This window comes from Berghia stephanieae, chromosome 10 (assembly GCF_034508935.2).
Source record: "Berghia stephanieae isolate SIO BIC M18660-M18661 chromosome 10, UCSD_Bste_1.3, whole genome shotgun sequence".
In the NCBI taxonomy this organism is placed as follows: Eukaryota; Metazoa; Mollusca; class Gastropoda; order Nudibranchia; family Aeolidiidae; genus Berghia; species Berghia stephanieae.
The window spans coordinates 27776322-27784854 of record NC_088369.1 but is presented as its reverse complement, the minus strand read 5'-3'; the positions used below and the strand labels follow the sequence as shown (position 1 = coordinate 27784854).

Sequence of the window (8533 nt, the reverse complement as noted above, 5' to 3'; positions counted from 1 at the left end):
TGTCTGGTTTTGTTTTGAGTTCCTGTTATCTCTTCACTGTGTTCCAATCTCCAGGGTTGTAGCGGGTTTCAGAATTAGTCTTCCCCTTATACGGACCTGCCCACTACTACAATTTTTGGCTACTACACCTGTTGAACTTTTATAAAGTGTCTCTTATTCAATAGAACTTGTTAAAAAGGGTCTGGTGCAGGACTTAAAAGCGTTATTTAATCATTTTGAGGGCAACTCATGAGTTTATCAATATCAAGGTTACAGTGACTACTCTTTGTTCTCTCGGAAAATTACATATTGCAGGTCTATTCCGTGGGTTGACTAAGACCGGCCCTCTGGGTGGGGCTCCTGACCTCCCATAGTGGGCAGGGAGGCACTTACTGTGTCTTCTACCCCCCCCCCCCCCCCCCCCCCCCCGTCTACTATTTCTGTTTTTGTCTTGGAATGAGATTACTTGGTTTTGTTCTGACGCTGGCCAGGTATCCTGGTTGGGAGAGAAACAGTCAAACATATAGTTTTCGAAGATGATGTTTTTTGTCTTATAAATCATCTGTAATGCACTGTATTATTTTTAATGTCATATATAGATTTATGATTTGTAAACATTTGAGTGTATTCCTCTTGTGGGACTGGGTGGGGTTCCTGGCCTCCCATAGTGGACGGGATGACTGTGTCTTCTATCCCATTATGTCTGTTTTCCATTTCCAATTTGCTTTCTGTCTTTGTCTTGGAATGTGCTTGGCTGAGAGGGAACCAGTCAATGTATAATTAGTTTTGGGAGATTATATTTTTTTCTCCTTGTAAATCATCTCTCTGTTATGTACTATTTTTAGCATATGATTTGTAATCAATTGACTGTATTCAGGTACAGAAAACTGATTTTTCAAACCCAACAATGCTCAATTTAGTCACTTTTGCTTAAAAGAGTTTGCAATTCTGAGCATTTTGATATCAATATCATACATGTATCTCAATTTTTAAGGAAGATATTGTCATTTGAAAATTTGACAATTTCGTAATCGCGACACCCTGCTTCAGCACCCAACTTCGGGACTTCGTATAAAAAAAAGTATCGGGCTCACAATGACAAAATTTCAACTGCTTAGAGTCTCATAGAAATTAAACAACTCCAATTTTTTTCAGAACTCTAGCTCTTTATTCAATTACATTTAAGCGCCACGAAAACGCAAAAAATGCATATTTCCCATAAATCGCCAAGGGAGACAAAAAATGTGTCCGTCGAGGCAGCCTCTGGTGGGCACGCCATTTTGCTCTCACTGACTGGGCTGTGCAACTCGTGTTTATTTACCAAAGTTAAATGCTGGGCGAATGCGGGCGATACTTATAATCGGTACGGCATTTCCATATTTTAAGAGAAAAATGGATGAGCTTTCCAGTAATGTAAAAATAGTCTGCTGAAATTTTGTGGAAATGAGTTTAATCTTCCTTTTTTTGAGAAATTTTAAAAATAAAATCGCTTCCCCTAAATAAACCAACAGTTATTTGGTATCGATCGAAACGTCAAGATCTTGTGCACATTTTAAACCAATTACTGATCCGATACCACCCATGGCCCGAATTCGCCAAGCTCTTCAAGATGACCGATCGCGAAAAGTTCGTTTTTTCCATCAGCGGGCGAGCCGATTAGTGACTTGTTTCAAAACCCACTTAAATTATCTTCAAAAAAAGCAGATAAATCATTTAGACACCATTTTAAAGGGATTTGAATAAGCTTTCGATTGATATAAATTTTATCCTTGTCATTTTGATATTTAATGGAATACAACGAAGTAAAATTTATGTAAAACACATCGAAAATTGTCCGCCAGAGCGCATTAGCGGCAGTTTGCCGTTCCTACTGTATTCCTCTAAGATGGATATTGTGCTGGTGTCTGTTTGAAACATTTAGGTAATCTCAAACTAAGCACACTGATAGTCTGCTCTTGGAATCTACATCTGTTCGTTCCCTATTTGTACCATTCCCTTTTGTCTTACTTTTTCCTCAAGTCCTTTTACTTGTACATCTAGAATGTTTTTACTATCCAATTTTCGTCCTTTTTACTGGCGCTGATATGACCTAAATGTGTTACAAGTGCCGTAAACCCCTTAAATTTTAAGTTAAAAACAAACAAAAACCTCTTGTGGGGACCTGTGCTTGAGTCAGAATGTGACAATTAGGTGACCTCAAACTGAGTCTGTCCCTGCGGAAAATTGCAAATGAAAACCCCAAAAATTGCATCCAAAATTCCAAATATTGCAAACGTTCAATAAACAGCGCACAATAATTTATTCTTGCTTTAATTCTATGACGAGCACAGTCCGCCAATTTTAGTTGTTTATACAGTATTGTGACCATAAATTACATTAAATTACATTGATATTGACATTGCAACAGAGAAAAGAAGCCCGGTATATACGTACAGGGGGATGCCACCAGGAGAGTTTGAAAAAAAGAAAAAATAACTTTCGATCTTATTTTAGCTTTACATTTTACTAAAAGAAAGCACTGTGCTTACATGTAGTGTAAAATCAAACTATGTGAAGTCGATGAAAAAAAAGTTGAGCAAGAAGGAGATGTGTAAAAGACACGGCATCCCGAACTTAACTCTTTCAACAATTTTGATTGGTAAACAGAGACCCCCCAAGCGGGTGGTTGGATGGGAGCATCACCCTTGAATCATATACCTATGATGTTCGCATGGGTGTACGATCCGATAGTGATGTCGTTTCTTCTTCTCTTTACTAGCCTATCCTGCTTCTTTGGTTTGTGATTGTATTTTTGACAGGGGATATTTTTTTTTCTGTTTGTTCTTGGTTATTTATAATTTAGCTTACGATATCTTTAGGTTATGATTTTGATTTACATGTGTACTATTTTTGTTAGATTGCTTGTTTTTTTTGTTTCAGCGGTCTCTCATATAACCTCAATTGTGTTGGAAGAGACCTAAAGCAACAAACAAACAAACAAAAAAGACCCCCCAAAAATATTTCTAAAACACACACAACAAATAAAAAAAAATTTAGTTTAAAAAAAAAAGAAAGAAAAGGGTTACGAAGACAGCATTTATTCAACAACTCCATTTAAGGGGAAACCCATGATACGATTAAACGAGCAAATTCCTTAAATAGTTACTACCCTTGAGAAGCATCGCTAAACGGGAACTTGCTTTAGACCAAAATGTCTTTAAACCGAAATGGTTTAGAAGGTCCCCAAAATTTCGGTTTAAAAGTAATTCTACTGTATATATATAATAGATTGATGTAAGCAATAAAACTATTATTAAATAGCATAATGTCATATGGAGGGTAACAAATGACAAATTTTGTCCCTGCTTACAACATACATGATTCCTTTCATTAGAATGCGTTCTAGTTCTATACAAACAGATTAAAAATTTGTCACACGGTAATAGGATAGGTATGATATACTACAACTATTCAAAAATGCCATAAGCACATACATACACACACACAAACATGATATATATATTTATACACACACATATACATTTAGATGTATAGAGATTTTATATGTAAATTTAAATGTACTGTATAGAGATTTAAAGTTAAAGCAAAAATTCACGTGGAACAAAGCTGTTATAATACAAAGACATGAGGGCTTTAAGATTATCCTCACGCGACGATCGGAAAACAAAAGATTGTACAAAGAAAAACTTCTTTCTGCATCTGCTGAGTACTATATGTATAAATGTATTTTCTTGCACTTTCTTCTAATTTTGGAAGATCTGTTGTCACACTGTTCCATAAAACAGTCACAGGCAAATCATCCGACACCCTAATAACCCTTGGCCCAATTGTTTCCCGATACCTGTGGATCTCACCGTCTGGAACAGTGGACAAACCTTATAATAACGAATAGTCAGTCATGTCCAATGTCACCAGTCGTGTCGGGTCAAAAAATTGAAGCGCCTGCAACTGCAAGACCTGTATTCCTGGCTGTCCTTCTGGGTGCATGTGTCCAACTTCATTGCAATGGCACTGATAGCTTGACAGTACAGACCTTGTAGAGAATACTTTTGGGCTGATGACATATCTTCAGGAAAAAATTGCTCAGTCTCCCTCATTGTTATTCCAGAGTCTGAAAATGAGGTTTGCAGGGACTCTAGCTTGGACCATGCCTGGTTTACAAAAAAAAAGAACAAATAAAAATGTGCTGGCAATAAGGAAGAAATAAAGACAACATTGGTACTGTACATGTAATTATGCTGTTAGGCAAGCTTAGCTAAATGAAATGACGAAGAAGGGAGGTGGAAAGTAAAGTGGAGGACTGTCATCACCCTGACCAGTTGGCACGACACTTGCTGACAATCTCACGACTATAACTTATAACTATAATTATAATGAAATACTTGGGAAAACGAATTCAAAGTTGAGCCACCCTTCATGATTTACCCCAATCTAAGTAAAAGTCTTCAAACACCACAGAGCTGCAATCTTGTTTACATGGGGGAAAATCAAATCAAAAAAGAGCACCATCAAATAAATGTTACTAAATAATTAACTGACCTTAACGGCAACTGGGGATTGGCTCTGAAACAGACCAGTAGCCGCAACAAAATCCTCACACTGAGGAGAATGAAGTTCATCTCGCCTTTCAAAAACATGATCTGGTCACAAGTGAGATCTGCCAGGTATGCCAGTGGGTCACATGCAAGCTGTGTTGCATCTCCTCTTGAACAAAAGAGATAAATGTATCAATTTTATCTCTATGGTTTGACACTGCATCATACCAGCAGTTCCACCTATTTTAAAAGGAAAAATATGTCAAGAGTTAATGAGAAAAATTAAAAAATAAACGTATGTGCAATTTTATACTGGTAATTCAAATTCATTATGGCTACGCTTATTTGTACTACCACTGCAAATAACGCCAGAGCTTATTTGTACTCTTACTTAAAATAGAATTTGCGTAATTACTAAAAATATAACATTTTATACGGATAGAACTGCAATATACAATGAATTATCTGGAAGTCAAAAAGTGAACACTTCATCTCATCACAATCACATTCTATTATTACAAGTTGATTTTGACGGACTTCGGTAATTCTTCACTCTTTTCAAGTCACAGAATACTCAGTTTACAAGGTAAGCATACGAAATGCACATTTTAATTCATTTCTTATTTTTATAACTAAACATGCTTTGGGGTTGTGTGTTTGTTGATTGTGCATCAGCTGACGACACATTTGTCGCTACCGCGAATTACTTAACTTTATTACTTTATTTTGTGAAAAATAACAATAACAGGGCTTTTAAAAAATTAAAATACTAATCCCCCCCCCCCCCCCCCCCCCCCCACAAATAATTTAAATCAGCCTTCCATGTCAGGCGATTATAACCAGGTGTTTCAATGTTACGTCAAAAGGTTGCTAATTTTATCAAGATCAAGAGGTTTCGAGTACTCAGGACATTCCAGGCTCAGGGTCCTTTAAAAAAAATTCTTTTCATTCAGTTATTGTTATTATCTTCATTATGGCCGACACAGCATGCATCGTCCATACTTTTTCAAAACTTTTTTTTTTTGGGGGGGGGGGGGGGGGGCTGTTTTTTTTATATCGGAAAATTGGGTTTTGTATGTTATGTTCATGGAGAGAGAGAGAGAGAGAGAGAGAGAGAGAGAGAGAGAGAGAGAGAGAGAGAGAGAGAGAGAGAGAGAGAGAGAGAGAGAGAGAGTAATATTTTATAATGATAAGATATCTGTAGTGGTAGTATTATTAGTAGTTTTGAAATGCCTATGATGATGACAATGTGAGATAATTATATTAGTGTGATTATTTTTATCATATTTTTTAAAATTACGTACGGCTATGTCGTAGTGGTATGACACTCGCTTTTGGACCGGAAGGTCCTGGGCTCGAGCCTCGCTCGGCGCATAGTTGAGCCCTTGGAAAAGGCACTTTGCTCACTTTCTCTCACCGGACTCAGTTGTAAAATGTGTACTTGGCCGTTAACTGCGTTGTCTCTGTCCGAAGAAATTGTAATAACGCCTAACAGAAGTTATGTCCCGTTCAACATGCGAAGCGTTGCTGTCATAAACTTTAGCATTGGCATGTATGTGCCTATTTCGCTGTAGTGAATTTAATTTAATTTTTTGTTTTCATCGACAGCTAACATGAAAGAACACTGTTGACGTTACTGGTGTCCTGACAATCCATAAAGATGCTGGCTCAAGGGCTATTCTGGCAAGATGTGATGAGGCAAACCTTTGCCTGTGGCAAAACTCATCAATCAGCAAACCATCATCTAGGCCAGCAGACCAGAGTGTCTGCATGCACTTTTTGACAATGGTTAGTAATGTTTTCAAATCTCCATAGCGCCTTTACATTTTTTATTGGTGATCAATAAAATAAATGCTCATTTTTCTAAATGAAAATGGCAAAGCATCATTTGAATTGAATTACTACTGAATGTATTAACTTAACGACAGACTATAGTTTGTTGCCAAGAGTTTTGTTCTAGGGATGTAAAACCAATGAAATTTCAAGTGTGTTGGTGTGAATAATGATCATTTTTTAAAAATTGCTATGTCTTTGACAAATGCATTTTATGACAATAATGCCATTTCCAAAAATTGCTAATGAAATGTGTCTCTTTTTTATTTCAATTTTCCATCCAGAGCAGGATCAACCCTCTTTGTGGAACTACAAAAAAGTGGTGGCAAACAAGTAGTGTTGACTTTTTCTGTATTGAGGCGAAAGAGATTTTTATTCCAAGGGTTTGGGAAAGCAAATTTCTTTTTATTCAGAGCTAGTGCACTATTTAACTGTTTTATTGTCTAGAATATAATTGATTTTGCAGTTCAACTTGACTAGATATCTAATTTTATACGACTTGTCTCTCAAGTAGAATAAAAAAATGAAAAATGAGGACAGCGTGCCATATTATATTTTGAAAAATCATTTAATATATCTAGAAATCATCTGTATAACCTATTGTATACAGTTTTTTTTTTTTTAATTCAGTTATTTTTGGTGTTTAGCATCAAATTATACATTACATTATTACTTCATGAGATATAGTTAAAGAATTTTAGAACTATAAAGCATATTTGACCACTAAAGTAATTTTTTGGTGAATAACAGCAGATATTAAATTATTTCGCAATTTATTTTCTTAGAGGTATGGGTTAGCGAATTGTTTATAATTTTTTTCAGAATTTGATCAATTTATAAAATATTACTGTTTTCTTGTTCCATATTGGTTATACTTGATGAATGTTGGCCTTTGTCTGCATAATTAGCTTTATTCTCAAATTAAAGACAAATTTTTCATTTTCTCAAAATTTCATTGCGCGTCATTCTCTGATTTTCTAACATTCACATCTGGATTGTTTCCCATCATATTGTCTTCAAATTTGGTCAGAATTTTTCTAATGATGTGTTTTGCATCATGATGGTTGGGTTTTGGGCTAAACAAAAATTTAGCAGTTTTATGAATTTTTAAATCAATTTTTTTTCCTGTCATGTCACACCAAATTTTCACTAAGAAATCGAAAAAAAATTCTGAAAAATTTATTTTCAAGACTATTGCTAAACCTATCCATCTTGTTGTAAGAAACATTTTGTGTAAATTTGAAAGAGATCTGTTCGTTGTTTTTTCCTGCATCACTGTAAGAATATTTGGGGTCTAATTTGAGCTTATATTGTCCCCCTGGTGGTAGGGATTTGGTAGCTAATAGTATTAGCGCTGGTGGTAGGGACTCAGTGAGTAATAGCGCTGGTGGTAGGGACTCAGTGAGTAATAGCGCTGGTCGTAGGGACTCGATGAGTAAAAGCTCTATGACTCGCTGAGTAATAGCGCTGGTGGTAGGGACTCGGTGAGTAATAACGCTGGTCGTAGGTGCTCAGTGAGTAAAAGCTCTATGACTGTAATAGCGCTGGTGGTAGGGACTCGGTGAGTAAAAGCGCTGGTGGTAGGGGCTCAGTGAGTAATAGCGCTGGTCGTAGGGACTCAGTGAGTAAAAGCTCTATGACTCAGTGAGTAGAAGTGCTGGTGGTAGGGACTCAGTGAGTAAAAGCTCTATGACTCGGTAATAGCACTGGTGGTAGGGACAGAGTCAGTGAGTAAAAGCGCTGGTGGTAGGGACTCGGTGAGTTATAGCGCTGGTTGTAGGGACTCGGTGAGTAAAAGCACTGGTGGTAGGGACTCAGTGAGTAAAAGCTCAATAACTCGGTAATAGCACTGGTGGTAGGGACTCGGTGAGTAAAAGCTCTATGACTCAATGAGTAAAAGCGCTGGTGGTAGGGACTCGGTGAGTAAAAGCTCTATGACTCGAGTAAAAGCGCTGGTGGTAGGGACTCGGTGAGTAAAAGCGCTGGTGGTAGGGACTCGGTGAGTAAAAGCTCTATGACTCGAGTAAAAGCGCTGGTGGTAGGGACTCGGTGAGTAAAAGCGCTGGTGGTAGGGACTCGGTGAGTAAAAGCGCTGGTGGTAGGCACTCGGTGAGTTATAGCGCTGGTGGTAGGGACTCGGTGAGTTATAGCGCTGGTGGTAGGGACTCAGTGAGTAAAAGCTCTAT

The 8533-nt window shown here is 37.2% G+C and overlaps 1 long non-coding RNA gene across 1 annotated transcript; it reads left to right on the top strand.

Moving 5' to 3' along the window:
- Positions 1–4943: 4943 nt before the first annotated feature.
- Positions 4944–7645, top strand: LOC144980914 (uncharacterized). The gene is made up of 3 exons (XR_013646987.1): positions 4944–5100; positions 6123–6302; positions 6632–7645. It is a non-coding gene; the product is annotated as an uncharacterized LOC144980914 (long non-coding RNA).
- Positions 7646–8533: the final 888 nt, after the last annotated feature.